The sequence below is a fragment of the Sarcophilus harrisii genome, chromosome 4 (genome assembly GCF_902635505.1).
Source record: "Sarcophilus harrisii chromosome 4, mSarHar1.11, whole genome shotgun sequence".
NCBI classification, from domain to species: domain Eukaryota; kingdom Metazoa; phylum Chordata; class Mammalia; order Dasyuromorphia; family Dasyuridae; genus Sarcophilus; species Sarcophilus harrisii.
Genome location: NC_045429.1, coordinates 40,558,497 through 40,584,243, shown reverse-complemented (window position 1 = coordinate 40,584,243; position 25,747 = coordinate 40,558,497). Strand labels below are relative to the sequence as shown.

Here is a 25,747-nt window from a genome sequence, read left to right as displayed (position 1 = left end):
CAGGAGAGACCAACATTACAGTAAACTACAGGACAGGAGGATGATGAAATAGGAGATGATGAATGGAGGGAAGGCACTAGAATTACCAAGGATTATAAAAGGCTTCCAGTAGAAGGCTGGAGAGGTGGGAGAAGCTAGAAGGTAGAGGTGAGAAAGGAGAGCATTCAAGATATGGGAGACAGCCAGGGAATCACTTAAATTTGAGAAGATGGAGTGGGGGCGAGGGGGGAACAGCAAGGGGGCCAGTATCATTAGACCAAAAAGGAGGGAAGAAGGGTAAAAGATTTAAGAAGACTGGAAAGGTGGGGCAGAGAGAGGGGGTTAGTTTATGGTTATGGTTAGTTTAATGGTTTTAAAACAGCAAATAATTAATAATTAATACTTCCTATCTGTGTGACCCTGGGCAAGTCACTTAACCCCAATTGCCTCAGCAAAAAACAAAAACAAAAACAAAAAAACAAAAAACAAAAAAAAAACCCAGCAAAAAAGATTTTATACTTGATCCTGGAGGTGATAGGGAGTCACTGGAATTCATCGAGTAGGGGGCCCAGAGGGACAGACTGAAATGTTAAGACAGACCAGAGTGAGAATAGACCTCAGACAGGCAGACCCACCAGCAGGACATTGTAATAGTCCAATGTAAAGTGATGAGAGCCTGCACCAACGTGGCAGCAGTATCAGGGGAAAGAAGGGGGAAAGCTATTACAATTGACAACAGATTAAATATGGGGGTGAGAATGAAAAGTCAAAGAAGACACCAAAGTTGCAAGTCTGAGTCCTCAACAGTCATAGGGAATTTTGGAAGTGAGGCATCTTCTGGCAGAAAGATAATGAATTCACTTTTGGATATGTTGAGCTTAAGATGTCTACTTAACATCTAGTTCAAGACATCTAAAAAAGGCTAGACCAGAGGTCAGCAGAAAGGTAGGAGGGTTAGGAACTGGATGATTTGAAAATCAACTGCATAGGAATAATTGAAATCCTAACAGCTAGTGAGATCATCAAATGAAATATTATAGAGGGAGAATAAAGCCCAGAACAGAAGATCATGGGACACCTACAGTTAGTGGGTTTGACCCAGATATGTTGTTCAGTCATGTCTAACATTTTGTGACCCCATTTGAGATTTTGTTAGCAAAGTTACTGAAATGGTTCCCATGTCCGTCTCCAGCTTACTTTGCAAATATGGAAACTGAGGCAAACAGTATTAAGGGACTTGCTCAAGATCACTCAGAACATTTGAGATCACATGTGAACTCAAGAAGATGAGTCTTCTTTACTCCCAGGGCATTCTATCTGCTGTACTACCTACTCAGGGAGGCAGAGAATATACATTCATAATTTCATTACTATGTAACAGAGGTTATGTTTTCAATTTCCACTTTCCAGAAGAACCTAATGGACCCCAAAAGCAGAAAGTGAGAATGCAAGACTATCATTTTAATCTCTGGTAATATCCTTACTAAAAGTAGTAGGTCTTAACTCTGCTCAGTAATACATGATCCAAGACAATTCCAATAGACTTATGATGGAAAATGCCATCCACATCCAGAGAAAGAACTATGGAGAGTGAATTGGAATCAAAATATACTATTTTCACTTTTTTGTTTTTCTTTTCTCATAGTTTTTCTCCTTTGTTCTGATTATTCTTTTAAAGCATGACTACCATGTTTAAAATGACTGTATATGTATAACCTATATCGGATTGCTTGCTATCTTGGGCAGGGGGGGAGTTAGAGAAGAAGGGAGAAAAAATTTGAAACTCAAAAATCATACAAAATCTTACAAATATTAAAAATCATCTTTAGATGTAATTGGAAAAAATAAAATACTATTAAGTGGGGAAAATTATTAGTTCTTACAATTTGAAATGCTAGCAAAAAATGACCTTTGGGAAAATTCAGATTTTACATGGTATACCATGGAACTATAGAATGATTGAGTCTATCCCAAACAAAATTGTAATGTTGACTTATTTAAATGAAATGTGTTTTTTCCTATTAGGAAAATTTTAATATTTGGCCCTTTTTAAATAAATCAGACTTTATTGAAAAATACACTTAAAATCTTGCATTAAGGAGCTATATTTAGAAACGGTAAAAGAATTCTAAGTGTAATTGAATCAAAATCAATCTATTTTTGTCTGAATGCAGCCAGTATAGAAAGCCAAAATGGATAGGCGTTTGAAATGATTTCCCTATTAAAATATTTTTAATGTATTCAACTGAACTGATATTATTTAACTGACCAGTAAGTTTTGTCTCATCTTTTAAATCTATAACATAGTTTATGTTATTATTGCTTCTAATTTTTTCTTGAATTGTTAACTTTGGGACACCATGACATAAGAAATGCATTTAATAGGATGATACAATAATATTATTAGAAAGTTAACTTCTCTTTTGATCTGAATGTTAGGAAATTACAGATTTGGACTATCACTTTTTGGAGACTAGTCATTATGGTTTAAAAAATCATCTTATGCATTGTTGGTGGAGTTGTGAACGAATCCAACCATTTTGGAGAGTAGTTTGGAACTATGCTCAAAAAGTTATCAAACTGTGCATACCCTTTGATCCAGCAATGTTACTACTGGGCTTATATCCCAAAGAGATTATAAAGAAGGGAAAGGGACCTGTATGTGCACGAATCTTTGTGGCCACCCTTTTTATAGTGGCTAGAAACTGGAAACTGAATGGATGTCCATCAGTTGGAGAATGGCTGAATAAATTGTGGTATATGAATATTATGGAATATTACTGTTCTGTAAGAAATGACCAACAGGATGATTTCAGAAAGGCCTGGAGAGACTTACACGAACTGATGCTGAGTGAAATGAGCAGGACCAGGAGATCATTATATACTTCAACAACAATACTAGATGATGACCAGTTCTGATGGGCCTGGCCATCCTCAGCAATGAGATCAACCAAATCATTTCCAATGGAGCAGCAATGAACTGAACCAGCTACGCCCAGAGAAAGAACTCTGGGAGATGACTAAAAACCATTACATTGAATTCCCAATCCCTATATTTATGCCCACCTGCATTTTTGATTTCCTTCACAAGCTAATTGTACAATATTTCAGAGTCTGATTCTTTTTGTACAGCAAAATAACGTTTTGGTCATGTATACTTATTGTGTATCTAATTTATATTTTAATGTATTTAACATCTACTGGTCATCCTGCCATCTAGGGGAGGGGGTAGGGGGTAAGAGGTGAAAAATTGGAACAAGAGGTTTGGCAATTGTTAACGCTGTAAAGTTACCCATGCATATAACCTGTAAATAAAAGGCTATTAAATAAAATAAAATAAAAAATCATCTTAAGTATTTGCTGTGATATATTTTGACTTAAAATAAATAATGATGATAATTAATATTTGGAGGGGAAAGCACAAAAAAGACCTTATAAGTTCTCATCTGTAAAATTTTGGGGGGACTTTCCAGGTCCATTCTTAGCAAGATTATAAATCTTTATCAGTTCTATGTAAGCAATGTGGAAATAAGGATTTTTACAAATTCAACCCTGAGATTAGAAGGAATTTGAATCATTATCTTACAAAATCTTATGGAAATAGTTAAGTTCTTTCCTCACAAATACGCAAAGCCTAAAGTAGGAAATAACTTGTCTTCCATTTAGATGATAAATTATCTAACCAGTAATTCGGAGAATTATGTAATTGCATTTGGAATAATATGCAATACAATTACATCTTTGATCCAACATAGTTTAACAAGATTTTGCTTTTTAAGAGTTATTTAAATACCTTAATATATCTAAGCTAATAGTGATCAGTAGTTGGATTGTTGCTGTTTTTTGGGGGGAAGGGAAGAAATAGAGGTGTATTCACCCTATGTCTAAAACTCCAGAATGTAGATATTTTCTTAATTTCTTCTTAATTGATTTTTACATCAGGATGTGTTTAAACTAAGGAAGTAAAATGATAACTGAATGTGATTGACTTTCAAATGTTTCATTCAACTCTCAGATAATTTACAAGTAGTTTAATTTGATACTCTTCCTATAGCTTTGGTGTTTGACTTTTATCAGATTAACTAATTATTGAAAGGCCAATGTAGGTTTTGAAGGCCCTACTAAATTATACTAAGTCTTAATACTAGCAGATTTAAATAATGATTAACTAAGAAACTTCCACAAGTGTGACCTGGAAAGTTGATCTGCTGGAAGGAACCCCTCTATAAATATGCCCTAGAAACAAGGCCCATTTGAGGTGCTATTAGCATCGAGCACCCCAGTTAAAAATACTGATATGCTCCTTCAAGGATACTTGTCTGAGTTTGAGTGACTCAAAATGGAAAATTTGTGTATAGTGATCAAGAAAAAATATCTTTGACAGAGAATTTCCAAGGAAAAATGTTTCCCAGAAGCAGATGACTTCATGACAGAGCTGTCTAAACCCAAGACCACAAAATAAGAAATCTGCTGTTTAAATGGGCATTAACCAAATGTTGCACACATGTGTTTGACCAAACTCTTAATTTTTGTAAGTACCTAAATCGTGTTGGGGAATTAGGGAAACAGCTGGAGATATTAAGCACATCATATATACACATACATCATATAACACAAATGTGCCAAAAAGATTGGAACATTTGGTGTTGGCTAAGGAAGTTCTGAAAAATCTTGCATCTTATGCAAAAATTGTTATTGTATTAATTTTATTTTATTGTGATAGCAAATGCTCCCCAAAAGTTGCATCAGCCTGTGGAAACGCCTACCAAAAAATTTATATAAAGGTATTCTGAGAAGAAAACAAAACGATATCCAAGAATGTGTTTGGAGATGGCCATATGTAATCTTTGACCAGCTAGGGAAACCACACATAGCCAGAGAATGTCTGGCTCAGGATTCTTATTGCCACTGAGATAAAGAGGAAAGATGTGATAGGAAAAAATCTCAGGCTCAGTCTCCTTTGATAAGAAGACACTGCCCCAATCTCTATTTTGAGCTTCCAGACATTGTTCCTGGAAGCTCGAAGGTCACAACTCGGGCAGAATCAAGACTGAAAAAGAAATCATAGCTCCTGTTTTGACAAGCTGGCAGGTACTTTATCCTGACTTCTGTTACTTGTTTCCAGACATGTCTATCTTTATCTTCCCTTCCTGCTTCCTGGAAAATTCCATCTTTCTATGCTGCTTATTGATTCATATTTTATATAAGGTTCCCTGCTGCCTACAAACATGTCTATGTCTCCCTCATCCTGAAAAAAAAAACAAAAAAAAACAAAAAAAAAACCCGTCTCTTGATCCTTTCATCTATACTAATCAGCCTATATCTCTTCTGCCCTTTGTAATCAAACTCTTCAAAAAGAACTCTACTTTCTCTCCTCCCCCTCTATTCTGAACCCCTTACAATCTGGTCTTTGATCTTATCATCCCACCAAAACTGTTCTCTCCAAAGTTACCAATGATCTCCTAGTTGCCAAATCTGATGTCTTTTTCTCAATTCTTGTTCTCCTTGACTTTTCTCCAGCCTTTGACATTATTCATCAGGGGCAGCTAAGTGATACAGTGGATAGAGCACCAGCACTGAAGTCAGGAGAACCTGAGTTCAAATCTGGCTTCAGGACAAGTCACTTCACTCCAATTGCCTCAGGAAAAAAAAAGATACTATTCATCATCTTCTCCTCCCTGACCCTTTTTTCTTTCTAAGTGTTTGCTCTCATCCTATCTATCTACCACTTCTTCTTAGTCTCCTTTTCTGGATCCTCATTCATATCACTGGAGGTGTCCTTCAGGGTTCTGTCCTGGATCTTCTTCTCTTCTCCCTCTGTATCATGTCATTTGGTGATTCCCTCAACCAGTATAGATGAACTACCTTCTCTGTATTGATGATTTTCAAGTCTATTTATTCTACGCCAATCTCTCTGCAGACTTCCAAGTATAGCATCTCCAAATGTTTTTTGGACATCTCAAACTAGATGTCTAATAAACATCTTTAAACACATCCAAAAGAGAACCCATCTTTCCCCCAAAATTCTATCCCACTCTTACCTTCCCTATTACTGTCTCTCCAGTCTCTCAGTCTCAAAACCTAGAAGTCATCTTGGATTCCTCATTCTCTCTCACCCTATATATCCAATCTGTTGCCAAAGCCAGTCCATGTCACCATTGCAACTTCTCTCAAAAATACCTCATTCTCTCCTCTGGCACTATTATACCATAAATTACAGGCTCTCCTCACCTCAGACCTAGACTACTACAATAGCCTGCTGGTGCATCTGCCTGCCTAAAGTCTTTCCCCATTCCAAACCATCCTCCATACATACAGTCAAAGATATTTTCCTAAAGTAAGTCTGATCAGGTCACCCTATCCCACCTATGCCCATTCAATAAACTCGAATGGTCTAGTATCACCCCCAAGATCTAATACAAAATCCTGTTTGGCATTCAAAGACCTTCCTAACCCTATTAGGGTTACCTTTCTTTCTAGACTTCTTACACCTTATTCCCTACCATATACTCTTCAATCCAATAGCACTGACCTCCTGCTGTTTCACAAATAAGACACTGCATATCTCATCTTCAGGCATTTTCTTTGATTTTACCCCATGTTTAGAACATTCTCCCTCCTCAATTCCATCTGCCACCTACCCTGGCTTCCTTTAAGTCTCAACTAACATCTCATAGGAAGCATTTCCTAAAACCCTTTTTAATTCTAATGCATTCCTTCTATAATTATTTTCTATTTACTCCATATATAGTTTGTTCATATATATTTGTTTGCATGCTATTTTCCTCTATTATGTTTTAAGGTTCTTGAAAGTAGGACTTTTGCCCTTTTTTTTAATCCCCAGATTGTACTTAGCACAATGTCTGGCTCATAGTAGGTATTTAATAAATATTGATTGATTGGTTGGTTGACTGATTTCAAGCTGATGCTTTTGGCTCTCTGACTTTTTTCTCCCCAATACAGAGGTGTCTGTGTTCTGAGAAAAAATAAATAAACTCAGCAAATAACTATCTCTGAGTCATTGATTCAGTGATTGATTAGCAATATCTAATCAGTTGGGCCCTCAAATAATTTTTATCTCAAATGGTATAGAAGGGATGAAGCCTAAATGAGAATAGGGGTTAGGAGAAACAGAACAGAAATCATAAATAGTTCTAAAATGGCCTGGCCTCCTGTGATCAGATATTTAATTCTTATCAACAGTGGTACCTTCCCCCCCTCCTCAAACTCCCTCCTCCTCAGTTCTCCCTCAGCAAGTGAAAGAGAAAGCCTGTGTAAACAGTGTCCTTGGGGGGCAGCAAAAGGGAGATAATTATACTTTTTGCACTTAGTCATAAACATCTTGTCCTGGAGAGAAATGCCTCCTTCCCCCAGAAAGCAACTATCTCAGGAATTAAAACAGACAGAGTGTCTCAAACAAAAGACCTCCTTCTTCTATGAGCTGCTTCAAGACAAATGGACTCAACGCTATTGTACTAAATGTACCGAATCTCCTGGCTCGGACAGATTGGCGAGGAGAGAGAGAGGAATCAGGCATTCTTTGTCTGATAAGGCTATCAGTACTAGCAGCCATGAGAGCTTGCCTGCTTGCTCTCAAGTCTTTCGGATGGCTGAGCTCACAGCCCACACTCCCTGCTTTTAAACATCTTAAGTGCTGTTTGATTATTAAGGACTCTACAGAAGCAAGCACAGTTTGTACCAAGCCCAAGAAAGCCTGATCCTTAAGAGTTCCAGGGTCTTGGACTGGTTTCCATAGCACCCAGTAGCCAAGCTCAAACATTTTCTGAGTTTTCTTTTCTGAAGGGCACGTCAGGGCAAATGTGGTACAATACACAAAGGGCTGGATTTCGAGTCCAGGGCCTAAGGTTCAAATCCTGGCCGATTCTGCTCATCCATGTGACCTTGAGCAAGACAAAGGGTAAACCATTTCCTCTTTCTGGATTTTAGCTATAAAAACAAAGGAATGAACTTCTGGTTGCATTGTGAACCAGTCCAGCCATTATAGAAAACAATTTGGAACTATGCCCAAGAGCACTTAACTCTCCATACTATCTGACCCATGATAACACTACAAGCCCATACTCCAAATAGATCTAAGAAAGAAAGAACCCATATGTACAAAAGTATTAAGAACACATCTCTGAGTAGTGTCAAAAATTAGAAATTAAGGGGGAACCTATCAACTGAAGAAATAGATTAATGAATGGTGGCACATAAGTCTAATGGAATGTTATTATATCACGAGAAATAACAAAAAAAGATGGTTATTAAAAAACTAAGAAGACCATATGAACTAAGAAAAAAAATTATTCAATAACAACACTGTAAAGACAACTCTCAAACATTAGATTTCTCTCATCAGTGCAATAACCAATACCTGCAGAGAACAATATAGAGCAAGCTGCCCATCTCCTAACAGCAAAGTAAAAGAAACAAGATGCAAAATGGAATGAATTTTTTTGATATGGCCAATGCAAGATTTTGCTTTGCTTCCCTATGTAAAGATTTTGTTTTTCTTTTTTTCCCAATGGAGACAGAGGTGGGAAGGAGAGAAAATAAATACCTATTCATTTAAAAAAAAATTAAATTGGAAGATAGTGACCTCTTAATTGCCAAATCAAATAGTCTTTTCTCAATCCTTATTCTTTTTTTACTTCTCTACAGGCATTGGCATTAAAACTCTATTTTCTTTGATATGTTCTTTTCTCTACATTTACTACTCTTTCTTGGTTTTCCTCCTACCTATGAGAGTGCTCCTTCTCAATCTATTTTGTTGGATCTTCTAACTGAAGATGTCCTCTAGGATGTTAGTCTTCTTCTCTTCTTCCTCAAATTACTTAGTGACCTCTTCAATTCCTAAGGATTTAATGATCATCTCTCTGATGATGAAACCTTAACCTCTCTGCTGGACTCTAGTCTCACAATGGCCTTCCAGACTCCTCAAACTAGAGGTCCAGTAGACACCTTAAATGTAACATATCCAAAAGGGAATCTTTCTCCCAAACTCTCCCTCTTTCCCTATTATTGCCATAGGCACCACTATCTGCCCACATCCCTAGGCTTATGTGGCAGATGTCATCCTGAATTTCTCATTATTTCTTACTTCTATATCCAAGATTTGTTGATTTCACCTTTATAACTTTCAAGAATACACCTTCTCTCCTAACATGGCAGTACTCTGATGTAGACCCTCATCTCCTCACACTTGGATTGTTGTTGCAAGTCTGCTGGTGGAGCTACCTGTTTCAAATCTGTCCCCATTCCAATCCATCCTCCAGCCAGCAAAATGACTTTCTTGTAGCATGGTGTCACCTCACTATTCACCAAACTCCAGTGGCTCACTATCACCTCCACAATCAAGCACAAATTTGTCTTTCAAAACAAAGCTCTTCATAACCTATCCAATCTCCTTGTTTCCAGTTTTCTTATATCTACTCCCTTTCACATATTCCTTGATCCAGTGATACTGGTCTCTTTGCTGTTTCACAATCAAGATACTGCATCTCTCAGTTTCAGCTATTTTCTCTGGCCATCCTCTACCTGGAATATTCTACTTCCTCATCCTTGCCTACTGATTCCCTTGGCTTCCCTAAGTCTCAACTAAAATCCCATCATCTACAGAAAATCTTTCCTAATTCTAGTGCCTTAAATATTTCCTATTTATCTTGTATATAGATTACATATATATAGTTTATATGATTTATATATTTCTCTATTAATTTCTATTTTTAAATTAATTTCTATATTCTTAAATATTTCTATAGTCCTCTGTTAAATATTTCCTATTTATCTTGCATGCAAGATAAATAGGAAATATTTAAATAGAGGACAGGCACTAGAATTAGGAAAGATTTCCATATATTATATATATATACATATATCTTTTTCCCTAATTTCCATTTATATATTGCTATTTGATGTTTTTCCCATTAGATTGACAGCTCATTTAGGGCAAGAAATGTCTTCTCTCTTTTTAATATCCTCAGAACTTCCTTAATGGAGTATCAGACACATTCCAGGCACTTTTAAATGTTTGTTGACTAAATGTTCTCTGGAGTCTCTTCCAAATCTAAAACCAATGATTCTATGATCTTACTATCTGGACTGGGCACTTGCTATTGGCCTGCATGTGAGAAGCAAAAAGGAAATAGGCTCCAATTCTGCTTCTCTTACACACCTCCTGAGTAATCCAGAACATGTCAAAACCTTTCAGTGCCTGTAAGGCAACTTTAGTTAACTGTAATCTAATCTCAGATCCAGGTACCCTACTAAGCCCCACTCTTATCCCTCTGCTTCTTCTCCACCATACAAATCATACCTGAAGGAAGTATCTTTATTCAGAAAATTAACCAACACCTATTAAGCACCTAATATGTGCCAGGCATTGATCAATTGATTTCACTGGGGAGGACCATCTCCAGTCGTCTTGATCTATATCTTGTCACTGGACCCAGGTGGCTCTGGAGAGGAAAGGGAGTGGGCAGGTGACCTTGCACAGACCTCCCTCCCTTAAATCCAATTCACTTGCATCTCATGGCATCACCTCCCTGATGTCATGGTCCTTTTCAAGAACGAAGGACAAACAACAATCACTGTTAGAGTCCTTCGCAAAGTCAATGGACTTGATTTCAACACAGGATAAATCACTTAACTCTACACACACACACACACACACACACACACTTTTTCCCTTTCCTGAAACTATCGCAATAATCACAGAATCACAAAATATCATGGTTGGAAAGGAATTCAGAATCTACCCATTCCAATTTGGACCCTGAACAAGAACTTCATCTGGCCCATCCAATATCTTGCCTACCTCCCCAAACCCCAGAGAAGTGTGCAGAATTAAAGCTGCTGCAGGTTCTTTGTTGCTGCTGACTGAATAGTTCTTTATATAAGCCTATGGGTAATTCAGCATTATAGTGCTTTTCCTTGGTAGACACTGAGCCAGATAAAGAGATGCCACATGCATCTATCCACCTTAAAACTGTCATTTCTATCCTAACAGATGCTATTTTTCACAGTGGAACTTATTCATGCCAGGACCCCTCCGAGTCCCAATGTCCCCAATCAGATATCCTGGGGCCAGCCCCAGGGAAAAGTGATAGAAGATTTTCCTTCTTGAATCAGCTCTGTAAAGCTATTAAATAGGACTGGTTCCCCCCAGTGTGGAATGTATTTGGAGGGCAGGAACACTCATTCTTCATCTCTGTAGTCCAAACACTGAGCATACATAGTGCTTTAAGTTTGACAACTATGAGCACTACACCATGCTGGTTCTTTCCATATCAAATTTTTGTCAGTGATTAAGGTAGTTCACTAAAGAGCCAATCACATGGAATGTTTCCCTTCCAGATCTCCACAGTAATGTTGCCCCAGGGAAAAGGAAAATAGTCATAGACTCATAGTTTGACAGCTGGAAGGGATGTTCAAATACCCTCAAGTACAACTTCCTCTTTGTACAGAAGAAAATAAAGAGGTGAGGTGACCCAAGGCCAGATGGATAGAGGCAGAATTTGAATTCTTGACCTATATAACCCAAATTCAATATCTTTCCTCTTGTACCCCTGGTCTATAGTCATTGTTGTCCAGTGATCATCAAAGGAATGGAAAGATGCTACCTTCAGAGGGGTCACTAAAGCCACCATAGGTCAGTTATCCAAGGACCTGACTAGTTATGTTCTAAAAAGTTCATCACCAAGATAACCACTGAGCTCTTTCTCCTTTCCTCTGTCCCAGCTATAGCAACTGTCTACCAAGTCAGAGAGAAACTGATCTGTGTTGATGGAGGAAGTACCCTCAGCAGGGCAGATGAAACTGAGGCTCTTTCAAATACTGAAGTATAATTTCTTATAAGGAAAGTGCTACTGATATGTTTGTATATTTTTATGGCCCCATTATTCTATGCTAATGCTACTGCATAAGCGGCCAGTGTCTTTACTTGTGATGTTTTATTCCTAAGTGCTCCAAGAGTGAATTGAATTATTAATGCAGAGACTATCTATCACTAAGAGGATTCATTAAAAGGATTTCAGGGGAAATGGGGTAATTTATTGGACTGGCAATGAAATGCAGAGTCTTTCTCCCTAGATTAGATCATTGATGCTGGTCTGGCTCGAGTCCTCGGTATTTAAGACTTGACAGCTTTGTTGGATGGCCTGCGCAAAGGAAGTTTGGTCAGCTTCTTTGGGGCCAGGTATCCACTCCACGATTTGGCACCAACTTTCTATTCAGCCTTATGTCATAGCACTCCCCTTCATGGCCTGTACGTGCCTGTCAAATGAAATTGCTAGCTATTCCCTGAACTCAAATTTCCCACTCCCATCTCCATGCCTTCACTCAGGTTTAGAATCTTCTTCAATCCTCAGTTCAGGTATACCCTGTTCAATGGAGTCACCTTTAAGACCTCTCACTCTCTGGCATCATATTTATCTCTGTGCATTAGAGAAACTGATGAAGTACATCAAGTCTGTTGTATGTGGAAGTGAAGACATCTCAAATTCAAGATCCTCTTCAGATGTTTATTATCTACATGAAACCAAGCAAGTCGATTATTCTCTATCTGCCTCAGTTGCCTCATCTGTAAAATGACAATAATACCAATATCTACTATACCATTGTAAAGAATTAATGAGATAATCTAAATGTACATGGTTGACCACAAAAGCACTATGCATGTATGGACAGATAGATAAATAAATATAGAAATAGCCACGATAGAAAAAATGATATAGATATAAATTAATAGATAAATATAATTAGACATATACACAGATATAGCTAGACACAAAGATAAATTTAGATAGAAATAGATGACTGAGCTAGAGACTGGCAGATTGATAGACAGATGAGCTATGTTGTATTGTATCTCCCTACTATCCACTGAATATAGACTCCTAGAAGGCAGTTCCTGTTTTTGTTTTAACCTCCACATTCCCAGTATCTGGTGCATAGGGAGAGGTGTAAGAAAGGAAGCTATGATTTCAAGAGAATTTCTGAAATTGAAATTTCCTCTACCAATGCAGAGCAAGCACCTTCACTGCAATTCATTGCCTTTTCTTGAGCCCAGAGAAATTAAGTTACTTGCCTAGGATCACATAGCTCAGATCTATCAAGGACAGGATCTGAACTCAGATTCACCTAGATGCAAGTTTTCTATATACTACACTAGGGCTGCCTCTTGCTACAGCTCATGATAAGTATTCTGTTGAACTGAAATTAATTAAATTAAAAAGAAATGAACTGAATTGTCCATACTGGCCTTGACCCTAATTCCTCACCATTGCTTATGGCTCTATCTGTGTATTCTATGACCTAACTGGTATGAACTGGAGTGGGGCAAAGGAAGCAAGAGGAGAAAGTTTCATTTATATTCATTGTGCTGAAAGCATTTGTTTTTCTGCTTTGGATCTCTTCTCAAGAAGAAGTCAAGCAAACCATGTCCTTGCAGAGAGGAAAGGGCTTCTAAGGATAACTCTTTAGTCCCAGAACCGGTGGAACAGACAGCTGGGTTCGTGGATCAATCAATCTATTAATCAATAAAGCATTTATTAAGCACCACAGTGCCAAATGCTCATTGGCCCCAGAGAGTGTAGTTACATTAGCTCTTGCATCGGTGCCAATGAGCCAGTAGCCAGGAGAAGTCCACAGAGGGCAATAAGTTTCAAATAGGAGGAAACAAGTTTTCTTGAGTAATTGGAGGGTTTAGAGCAGAGAAGAAACCTACGTTAGTCATTTTTACATAGTGCAAAGAGCACTCATTCTGGAATCAGAAGACCTGGATTCAAAAACTGCCTCTAACCCTTAGTAAGCTCATTTAACCTTCCTGGTAACAGGAGGAAGGGAGTGGGACTAGGTGGTCTCCATGATCTCTTACAACTTTAGATCTAGGATCCCATAAGAATGGCCACTTAAAGTTCGGGAAATGGGACCTAGTCCAAATCTTCAGGAATTTAAGCCATATAGTCTCCAGGGAATATGGAACAGAGCTGCAAATCAACAGCTTCTTTCAATACTTTCTCAAACCATTACTTCAGTTTCAGCTCCACTTTCCTCCTTTTCCCACTGTGAATCAACAGTTAACCTTTTCAGCTCTACACTGGGCTCTTGAAGCTCTCATCCTAGCACTGTCCATGCCCTGCCAAATCCTAACTCTAGATACTTCCCATAAATCCGTCCCTCCTCACTTATTCCCATACTACACTGTTCTTGTAGAACAGGTCCAGAAGAAGTCACACAAATCATCTAAATCCACCATAAATTTATGTTATTTTATCTCAATTAGGATCTCATGTAACAAAGCAATCCTTTTAGTACTCCCTTAATCAATTTTCTAACTCACAGAGGCTGCTCCAAACCTTGCCTTCTCCCCAAATTTCCCAATCTCGCTCTCCTTCCACCTTCTCAGCTGTTGATCTTACTTTAGTGAGGAAAACAGAGGTCATTCAACATGAGCTCCCTGTTCTTTTTTCTTCATCTCAAAAAGTGAAGGATGTGATCCTCCACTCTCTTCTTCTTTACTCCTCTTTCTGATAATGAAATGCTCTTTTTCTTTGCCAAGGCTATTCCCTTTACAAATGTCCTTGATCCCATCCCTTATCTTCTCCAACAGATTACCTCCTCCATATCTCTCTCTCTCTCTCTCTTTCTCTCTCTCTCTCTCTCTCTCTCTCTCTCTCACACACACACACACACACACACACACATCAAGTCTCTGTTTCTTTTGTCTCTTTTTCTCGCTTTGTCTCTGTCTCTCTTTATCTCTCTTTGTCTCGGTCTAACTCTGTTTTTGTCTCTGTTTCTCTGTCTCTTTCTCAACATTTCTTTATTTCCACAGTAGTAAATTCTTTAAAAAAATAAACAAATAAATTAAAGAAGGAACAGGAACTGCTTTCAGGGAATAGAGGAAAGAAGAAAGCCTGTGTACCCTATCAGGCAGTTGAATCCAATTGAATTCGATTCAACCACCATTTATTGGGGACCTATCATGAACAGCTACAGTGTCCTGAGTGACCCTGGGCACCTATTTGCATCAGTTTCTTATCTGTAAAATGATCTGGAGAAGAAAATGACAAATCTCTCCAGTATCTTTGCTAAGAAAACCCCAATACACTTTGGATTATATAATATACCTTGAAGGCAGGGACTTTTATTCTTTCTTTTTGTATTTTGTTTGTTATATAGATATTTGTATATAGTTTCTCAAAACCTAGGACTGTCTTACCTTTTTCTGTATCCCCAGCACTTAGCATGGTGTCTGGCACATAGTAGGTGCTTAACAAATGCTGAATGACAGTACAGTGCCTGGCACACTGCAGTGGTGAACCAAATCCTGCATTTCTCAATGGAAAAACAATGGGTCGCTCAGGGATTTTTGTCTTTAGCCCCCAAGTGACTAATAACATTCCCAGGGATCAACTAAGGCTAAAAGAGGTATTTTCTTGAATACAGAGTGGAGCCCTTCTGATCCAAAGGAAAAAGGGCAGCATGATGCAGTTATGCAGAGAATATCCATGCAGGGAACAGAAGCCATCTGAGCCTAATACTTAAAAAACACTCAACAGCTCTGAGAATATATCAGAGTTGCTGCAAGCAAGCAAGGAGGCTCTACAGCCTCACAGAAACAAGCATCCCTATCTCAGACTGAAGTTAAAATGTTTGCTCTGTTACTGAGTAGTCCAAGATGACACATCTGTTTAGTTTCTCTGAGTCTCCATCTCCTCATTTGTAAAATCATAAAATAAGTGATGATGAATCTATCTCACAAAACTACTGAGGATCAAATGTGATTGTAAATGTTGATATGCTTTAAAAAACTGCCAATTTAAGAGGACCCTTATAATTAATAAGAGGTACAGAGTTGGCTGAAGGGCCAGTAAAATCTCTGACATATATTGGCTATGTCAGCTTGGGCAAGTCACCTTTCCCTGAGTTCCCCTGAAGACTCTATAGTGCAAAACAGTAAAAAAAAAAAAAAAAAAAAAAATTGTATTTATTAGAAATTCTTCACTTGAGTTTTCCTATATTAATAAAACCAAAAGTCAAAAAAATTTAATAAAAATATTGTTAATGCCTTAACAAGGCTTTTGGGTAAGAAAAAGCAGGAATGATTAGCTTTCTTCTCATTTCTTCTAAGATTTAAATTTCATTCATAGAATCTTTTATCCCTATCCCTCACAAGAAGGCACCTCAAATGCCATCTGATCCAATCTCTTGATTTTGTATTTAAGGAAACAAAGGTCAAGGGAGCTTCAAGCAGCTTAGGCAACGCTATAAAGATAATAGTGTCGAAAAGTAAAATTTGAACTTGAGGCTTCTGACTCCAGGAGAAAGAAAAGATTCCAATTCCTTTATTTTTTTAAATTATGTTATGTAAATTTCTCATTTTAAAATATTTCACTTTTAAGATAAGAATCCTTTATTCTAAAAATGGAAAAATAGAAGGGGCATATGAAGTTAACTTTGCCCCCCAAATTTTAGGGGGTAGTTTTTAAATTTTACACTTAAATACAAAATGAGAAATGAAAAATAAACACTGCCATGTACGCAGGGGACCATAACAGGATTCAATATAAAACAATAAATTTCCATTTCAAGAAAACCTATATAATAAATAGTACATGTTGTTTTCAAAGCTGCAGTAATCTTTCCAAAGCACCCCACAAAGATAAGGAATCAAGATGAAGCTGGTTGAGGAGACAAGAGAAAAAAGAGATTCTAACTTTATTTTTTTAACTCACTTTAAGTCCTGAATATTTTTTAAGTTTCTCATTTTAAATACATTTTACTTTTAAGATAATAATCCTTTACTCTAAAAAGGGGGAGATAAAAAGGGCACATGAAGTTTACTTTTTTGTTTTTTAACCCACATGCCATAAATCTCTTCAACCTTTTTTTTTATTTAACATTTCAAAATAGAAACATGTCCCACCCATTTCAAGTAGGGAAAACAAGAGAACTTCCCGGTGAACACTGTTCTGGGTTGTTTTACAATAAGGCGTTTCCACTTTGGTCAAGTTGTGTATTTTGTGACTTAGATTTATTTAACTAAAGGATATTAAAGTACAAGCCTTTTCATCATGAGTAAAGTGCCCTTTGGAAAGCAAGATCAGGTGTTTAGTCTTGACATTCAAACAAGGATATTCCCAGCATCACGTGATGTCCAAAAGGGAAGAAATCTCAGAGGCTATCTAGTCCAAACTGTCCTTTGATAGCAATTCTGTCTATCAGAGAATTGGAGAATTTCAGAGTTGGAAAGGACTTTAGAAACCTACTCTTATCGCCAAAAAGAATTCCCATTAAGACATACCAAAAAGTGGTCATATTGCCTTAGTCTGAAGACTTCTAGTAAGGAGAAACCTGCTTCCTCTTACAGCAATCCACTTCCTTTGGGGATGGTCAAGGGGCAGCCTTGTAAAGTGGATAAGAGTGGCCAGCCATGACAACAAACACCTATAATCTCTGCAACTGGGGAAGCCTAAGGCTGGGGGATTATTTGAATTCAGGAGTTCTGAGCTTCAATGAGGTAAACCAATTGGTACCACAGTGAAGAAAGTAGAAGAACCAGAATTAAGAAAACCTAAATTCAAATAAATCTTAAGACACACTACCTGGGCAAAATGGTTAACCTTTTTCTGCCTCAGTTTTGCTCTGTGGTCAGATTTTAAGTCAGGTATTCTTGACTCTAGGGCCAGAGCTCTATTCACTATGCCATATAGGTGCTTGTTACATAGGAAGATTGTAGATAATCAGTGTAGAGATAAGATTTGGGCCCTAGGAGAGACCCTCTCAATGTCAAGGTCTGAGGAAACCCATAAGTGAAAGACTCTGAACACATTATATTATAGGTTCAGACTATGGGAAAGAATAAATAAACAGAAACCATATGCATGAATAATCCTCCAATGGCTTGTACATTCCCTTGGAGAAGTAGTTTCAGTGCTAAGTTCATAATAAAATTTATTGGACCATTGCCTCGGGACACTCAAAAGCCATCTAGTCCAACTTCATCATTTAACTGATGAAGAAACTGAGACTGGGGAAGTTAAATGATTTCAAAAGGTGGTTCTTGAACCCTGTGAATAGGCATGAAAAAGAAGTTTGGTTTTTGTCAAGAAGGGTCTAGGCAAATCACGGAGGCTGAAATGTGGTCTGTCCTTATCTCTTTAGGTAAGAAGATAACAAAGGAAGAAGTCCAGGTACTGGAGACAGGAAGGGAAAACAAATGGTTTGTCCAGATGGTGACAGATGTTTCAGAATAAGATCCCCCTTTTCAACATGAAACCTTACATCTTTCTGTGTGAAAATCAGCCTCTTGCCCTAGCTGCAACCAAATATTGAGGGACCAATGTTCTTGATCATCCTTCCCCAGCTTGTGAATCATTCACCAATGAATTGTAAGCTCTCTAAGGACAAGACTAAATAGACTTTTGTATTTTTGCCCCCCAATCATCAGCATGGACCCAGGAAAGTAGCAGGCCTTTAATAAGTGTGTTTTCATTCACTCATTTATTCATACCATTCCATGACCACCATCCTCCTCATTTCCCTCCTGCTTGGAACTTTAGATTGCAGCCCCCACAGGTGACCCTTCAGTATTATCCTAGTCTGAAAGAGGCCTCCAATCCACTTCACAAGCCCCAAGCCTTACGTTCCAGGTCCCTTTAATATGTTTTCTTCCCTCATTAAAATGTAAGCGAGGACTCGGGCACTGTTTTGCTTGCTCATCTTTGCAATCCCTGGTACTTGCTTAGCACAGCGCCTAGAACATTATAAGTGTTTAATAAATGTTCTATCTGCCTATGTATCTTGGAATATTGGCTCACAACTCTCACAGAGAGACCGCTGTGTCAGCTATTTAGTCTGAAAAGATAATAAGGGCTGTACATTTGCATTATATGTGTTCAACACTATCACACTTGAACTTCAAAACTCCACCCAGTGAGGTAAGTACTATTATTATTTCCATTTTGTGTATAAGGAAACTAAAAACTAAAGAATGGTTTATGTTTCTAGAAAACATAGAGGTGGGATTTAACAACAGGCCTTTCATGAGTGTATCCATGTCTAATGTTTCTGCCCACCCATCTATCCCTTTGGAATCTCTCTTGGTGATTTCATCTGCTACCACAGATTCAATTATTATCTCTATGCAGACTTTATTATCTTATATGTGTCTAGCTATATCTGTATACATATACATGTATACATATATGTGTGTTGATATGTATATATACATATATATGTATATATCTATCTCTATACATACATAATACATCTATATTCAGCCCTAACCTTGGCCCTAAACTCTAGTCTCATGTAACCAACTTCCCTTTAGGAAATCCTGAATGGCATCAAAAACATGTCCAAAACAGAACTTAAGGTATATATCTTTAAAATTTTCAGATGTACTATCTGGCTATAGAATCTTCTACCACAGCAATTTGGGACTCCCCCCGCCACACACACACACACACACACAAAGACTTTAAATTTTAAAGGATACAGCAGGTCAAATAATAACAATAAATGGAACAATAAATAGAAAAAAAACTTAATAAGTAAAGCAAATAGAACCTAGATAACATTACATTTTAAAACTCAAAATCTGAGTTTTAATAAGTAGTCTGCAGGAATCCTTGTGTATGTGTTGGCCCCATTTATTGTGCTTAATATTACTGGTTAAAGCACAAGAATCTAGGTGTACTTTTTTAAACCTTCATGAACAGGGTAATCATAGAAAGGGCAGTTAGAGGATCTGGATTCAAGTCCCACTATGCTACTTACTACCTAAGTAGTATAATGATAGAGAACCAGCCCGCCTTCAGAAATGACCCAAGTTCAAATTCCACATCAGACACTTGCTAGTTGTGTGAACCTGGACTTGGTCACTTAACCCTTTTTGCTTCGGTTGCCATCAATAAAATGAGCTGAAGAAGAAAATGACAAACCTCTTTAGTCTGTTTGCCAAAGAAAACCCCAAATGGGATCATGAAGAATCAGACATGACTAAAACAATTCAACAATACCATAACTACCTATGTAACCATGTAAAAGTCAGCTTTTAGATCTAGCCATTCTGTGATCTTAATGTAGGAAATGGATATTATGAAACTGCCTACCTTACAAAGTTGTTGTAAGGATGAAATAATACAATGTATGTATAGAGGTTTGCAAATCTTAACACTATGTAAATGTTAGTCATTACTAATACATTAGTATTATTAATACATCGGTATTACTATTATCCAGTCTTGGAGTATCTGTTTAGACACATCTGTAGTCAGGAGTATCATTGCTCTGCTTTCTAGATGTAATTCATATCTTCTTTTCTTCTAAAGTTACCTTGTATCTTCTCAATACATGTCCTGTGTATAACTATGTATATATACTGTCTCCCCCATTAGATGGTAAATACCTAGAGAGTAGGGAATTTTTTTTCTGTATCCCCAGGGCTTAGACTTCAACCTGACTCAAAACCTGATAATGCTTATTGACTTCTTCTCTTACATTATTTTCTAAGATTTCAAGCTGTCCTTTCAGTCAAAGTATGACCACTTTAAACATCAGAGTCCAAAGAACCTTCAAACCTTAAAGTTGCAAAGGGCCTATTAGATCTGATTTATTCCATCCTTCAGATGGTTTACACTGTTTTTAATGCACCAAGCATCTACCACGTTACTGAACTTACATTCACACTCAATAACCACCCATTGTTGATTGATTATCTCATTCCTAATGAAGTTGTGCCCCACAGGTCACGAAGGGCATCCATTACACATTTGTTAAGAGGCAGATCGATACAAAGGCTATGCAAAACTTTCATTTGGATACTGAAGTCACATGAGGAAAAAAAAGTTTAAAAACAAAAAAAAATTCAAATTTAAAACAAAATCAGTTCCCCCTCATATATCAACTTAGAACTATCTGAGACCTAATCATTCAATTGAAATAGCCCTCTTCTAGGTTATCAAGATAATAATTACCTAATCATCAAATTTAATGGTCTTTTCTCAATTTTCATGCTTCCTGACCTCTATGAACACTAAGAGACACAATGAAAAAAGGATATTTACCTCCAGAAAGAGAACTAATGAACTCTGACTGTAAATTAAAGCATAATTGTCTTTTTCTTGCTTTTTAAAAAAATATGGATAATATAGAAATATGTTTTGCATGATTTTCCAATATAATTTACATCATCTTGCTTGCTTTCTTGGTGAATGGGGGAGAAATGAGAAGGAGGAAGAGAATTTGGAACTCAAAATTTTTAAATGAAAAGAATATTTTCAATAAATAAGTGATAAATTTAAAAAGTAAACTCCTGGCATATAAAGCCCTTACAAGGTAGTTTCTCCAACCTTTCTAGTCTTTTCCTATCTTCCTCCCTTCCACAAAGTCCATGATCCCACTTTGTTGGCATCCATGCATGCCATACCATATTTCATTTTCCAAGTCTCTGCCCTTTTTGCCAGTCAATTCTTGGTCTCTGCTTGGTTCTTCTTGAGAATCAAGTCAACTGCTACCTTTTACAGGAGAGCTTTTTTGGGTCTATTTCCTCCCTTTCCTCAACCTCCATCACTAGTGCTTTCCCTTTAGCTATATCATATCTATCTTGGGTGTACTACTTACTAACAGAATTAATCTACCAATCCATAAGCATTTGTTATGTGCTGATTTTGTGGCATTGTGCTAAGTATATAAAAAAGCAAAAATAGGCCTTGCCTTCAAAGAGATTACAATCAAATTTGTAAGACAACATATAGAAGTCAGAATATATAAAATAAATACAGAATGGAGTGTGAACTTCTTGAGGGTAGGAGCTCATTTGTCCTCCTTTATATCCAAAGTGCTCAGCATGGGGAAGATGCTCTCACACTTTCTCAGTCACCAATAAAGTGAAGCAAAACTGCCTGCTCCCATGTTCTTTTTATCATGATGTTTCTAGCAATGTTGTCAGACGACAAAGATGAAAATTGCCACCAAGGTCAGCTACCAAACTGACAATAAATAATTCAGCTTGAAAAAGCTATAAGCCAAATGCTTAGCAATGTGTGTGGTACATTTCAGGGATTTGTTGACTGACAACTGACTGACAGGAAACCGAAAATATTTCCTTCCTAAGATGGTACCAAAAAACTAGAAGAGACCCCATACATGGATGGCCAACTTGTGTTGGAAGACAGACAAAAGTTGCACAAGATGGATGGATTAAATCTGTATGGTTAAAGAGAATACTCATATTAATCACAGTGCCACTAGAACATTATGTGAGGTATGCTGTTCTTTGTCAATTTAAACATATTTTATTCAATCAATCAAGGCGTGGCTTTCCACTCCTATCTACCATCAGCTGGAAACTATAGGTCTGGAATATTTTGACAATCCCGGGCATTTTGTGTTGGCGGCTTCCCCAGTTACACATCATGCAGAGACATATTTTACTTCCCACCCACTCTCTTTAATTGAGTTTAGCAGCTGAAAAGGATAGAAGAAATCATCTTGTTCAGCCCCCTCATTTTACAGATGAAGAAACTGAGCCTTAAGGTCACAGCTAATTAGTAAGAGCACTAGGAATAGAATGCAGGTCTAATTTTCTAGTAATATAAGTTTGATCTTACAACACAGAGGGAAATATTAAGACAGGAACTAGCTGATTTGATGAGTTCAAATTAACAAACCCAAACAAACTGTATCCCAAGGCAGATGTGAATGCCGAATCACTGTCTGTGATCTCTGAAAGGTCATAGAGAATGGGAAAGGTACCAAGGGGCTAGAGAAGGGCAAAAAAAAATAAAACAAAACATACAGTATCACAATTTAGAATTGGAAGGGACATTAGAGAGTCCCTGGTCTAATCTTTTCATCTTAAAGTTGAGGAAACTGAGGCCCAGGGAAATTATGTGACTTGCCCAAAATCACACAGATAAACAATAGGAATAAGATTTGAATCCAAGACTTCTCACTCTAGAGCCAGTGTTTGGTCTACTATGTCAAGCAATAGAATCTAAAAGTGATAAAACCATCCAGCTAAATTTGCTGCTTGGGAAAATTCTCTAGTCTATTATTTAAAAGACAGAGAGTAAGTATCTCAAAAAGGTAGAAATAATTGGAAGACCAACATGGCCTTATCAAGAACAGGTCATATAGATTCCAATTGACTGGTGATGAAAAGTGCTATGTGCATCTGGAGAGAGAACTATGGAGACTGAACATGGATCAAAGCATAGGATTTTTCACTTTTTTTGTTGTTTGTTTGTTTTTTTCATTTTGCTCTAATTTTTCTTGCATAATATGATAAATATGGAAATATGTTTAAAAGAATTACACATGTTTAACCTATATTGGATTATTTGCTATATTGAGGAGGGAAGAGAAGGGAAAAAAGGGAGAAAAATGTGGAACACAAGGTTTTTACAAAGGTGAATGTTGAAAACTATCTTTGCATGTATTTGGAAAAAAATAAAATTGTATTAAATATAAAATAAAATAAATGCACACACACCAAAAAAACAAATGAATAAACAAACAAACAATAAAAGTTAGCTCATGGCAGAGCAGCTAGGAGGCAGAGTGGATAGAGACTGACCTTGAAGTCAATAGGATTTGAGTTCAAATTCAGACATACTCTTACTAGCTATGTGACTCTGGGCAAGTCACTTTACCTGATTATGTCCCATAAAAAGAAGGCTACATTAAGAAGTGATCACTTCTGTCCCAATCTAACCATAACTGGTACTGTATTGAGTTTGGGGTACTACATTTTAAGAAAAGCATCAATAAGTTGGGGGACGTTCAAAGAGGAGTATACAGAATGGCGAAGCTCATAGCATGTGAGGTTTCACAAAAGGATCTGAAAGATGGTTGCTTTGAAAAGGAAAAGAGTAGAATATAGTTCTACATTGTAGATACATTGAAATATTTAGTAGCTACATTTAAATATTTAAAAGGATATCATGGAAAAATAGGATTAGACCTTTTTTAAGCTTAGTCCAAGAGAGTAAAAGTAAGAACCAAATGTAACATGAGAGCATGGACTTTCTCAGAAAGTGGGGTGGGGTGCCCCTTATAATCAAGCAAAGCCTTGTGATCCATCATTCATTGTATAACAAGTTTGAGAAGCCTGGTGTCATAGACATCAGGCTGGACTTGAAAACCTGAAGTTTGATTCCCTCTCCAAAATGTGTCAGCTCATTAAAAATAGACAAGTTATTAAATGTCCCTAAAATTCAGTTTCTTCATTAACAAAATGGCAATTGATACCAGTAATGTCTCCCTTATTGAGAGGCTCAAATAAGATGATACTTATGAAAACTTTATAAACTGCAAATGCTACATAAACATCAGCAAATAACAGTTTTGGAGAGAATATCCTTGTTCATTCAAAGTTTAGATTAGGATCCTGACAACACCTGCCATTATCCTGTGGGGCTGGAGGCAAAGAGAAAAATCTGAATGAGTCACATTACCTGGCTCCTTAATTTCATTTCCTCCACTTTTTGGTGACTCATGCTTTGTTAGATCCCTCTGTTCAACCACTAGAAACTTCCTCTGTTTCTCCAAAAACCAGACTTCTCCCATAAGCAACCAGTTTTCCCAACTTCCTTCTATTTTCATCCCACAACTTCTCAGCTTATTCACCAACTTATTTGTTTATTCTGATCAGTCCCTTCCTTAATAAAACACACATCAAAAATTAAAATCTTTTTTTCTTGTTTTCCCAAATTCATTTAAATGAGAAATTGAGGATAAAGATGAGTTTTTCTACATTGAGGAACTTTGGAAAGTTTTAATAAGTCTTTTAATTTCCTTATGAAAATGAATTGCCTCACTGCCAATGTTCACTTATCCACAGAGCTGTAACAAGAATGGGGTGACCAGGACTTTGTCTGAAGACGCCAAAATTCAGAGAATGCTGATTTGTTTTCACAGCTTCAGTCAAGTCCCAAGCTGTATTCTATTCCAAAACCTAGCAATATTGAAAATGTCTATCTTTTCCTACAAAGGATCCTCAGGTACTGGGTTCTCCTTTGAGGCATCTCTTACTTCTAGCTTATGGAACATTTTATGGTGCTTGTCTTAGGTCCCAGAACTGATTATGCTAGTTAGTGTCTAAAACCTACCAATACTCCCAAATCTCACTTTTTAAACAAAAACTTCAACTTTCCCTATGAGTAAATATTTTCTAAAAATCACCAAAAAAATTTATTTTAATCTTTTCTTTTTTCCTTGTTTCTATCCATGTTCTGGTGAAGTTTCTAATGGATAATGAGAATCTCCAATGAAAAAATAGCAACTGAGAGCTTCCAAATCCAATTCTTTTATTTTACAGATGAGGAAATTGGCAATACTCCAGTGTTGAAGGGCTAGTTAATGAAAGAGTTGGGACAACAGCCCAGGAATCTTAGTTCATGCAAGGAAAAGAATAAAAGCCTAAATAAATCACCAAGAGTATCAGCATCTCCCAAATGTGCAGTGTTTTTACAATAATTAGTCTCTGACTCCAAAATGATGCCATCTGGATACCAAAGAAAACATAATAATACTAACAAACATAATAGTAGAAAACAGATAATAATACTAACAAACATTTACACAGTGTATAAGATTTGCAAAATGCTTTAAAATATTATCTCACTTTTATTCTCATACAACGACCCTAAGAGGCAGGTGCTATCATTATCCCTATTTAAGAAAAAAAAAAACTGAGGCAGAGTGACTTGCCCATGGTCACACAGCTGAGCTAGATTTGACCTGTGGACTAGAC

At 37.1% G+C, this 25,747-nt stretch overlaps 1 protein-coding gene across 1 annotated transcript in view; it reads right to left on the bottom strand.

The window, feature by feature from the left end:
- LPAR3 (lysophosphatidic acid receptor 3) overlaps nucleotides 1–25,747 on the bottom strand; it is a 121,920-nt gene that overhangs the window by 55,578 nt on the left and 40,595 nt on the right. The gene's annotated exons all lie outside the window — the stretch shown is intronic.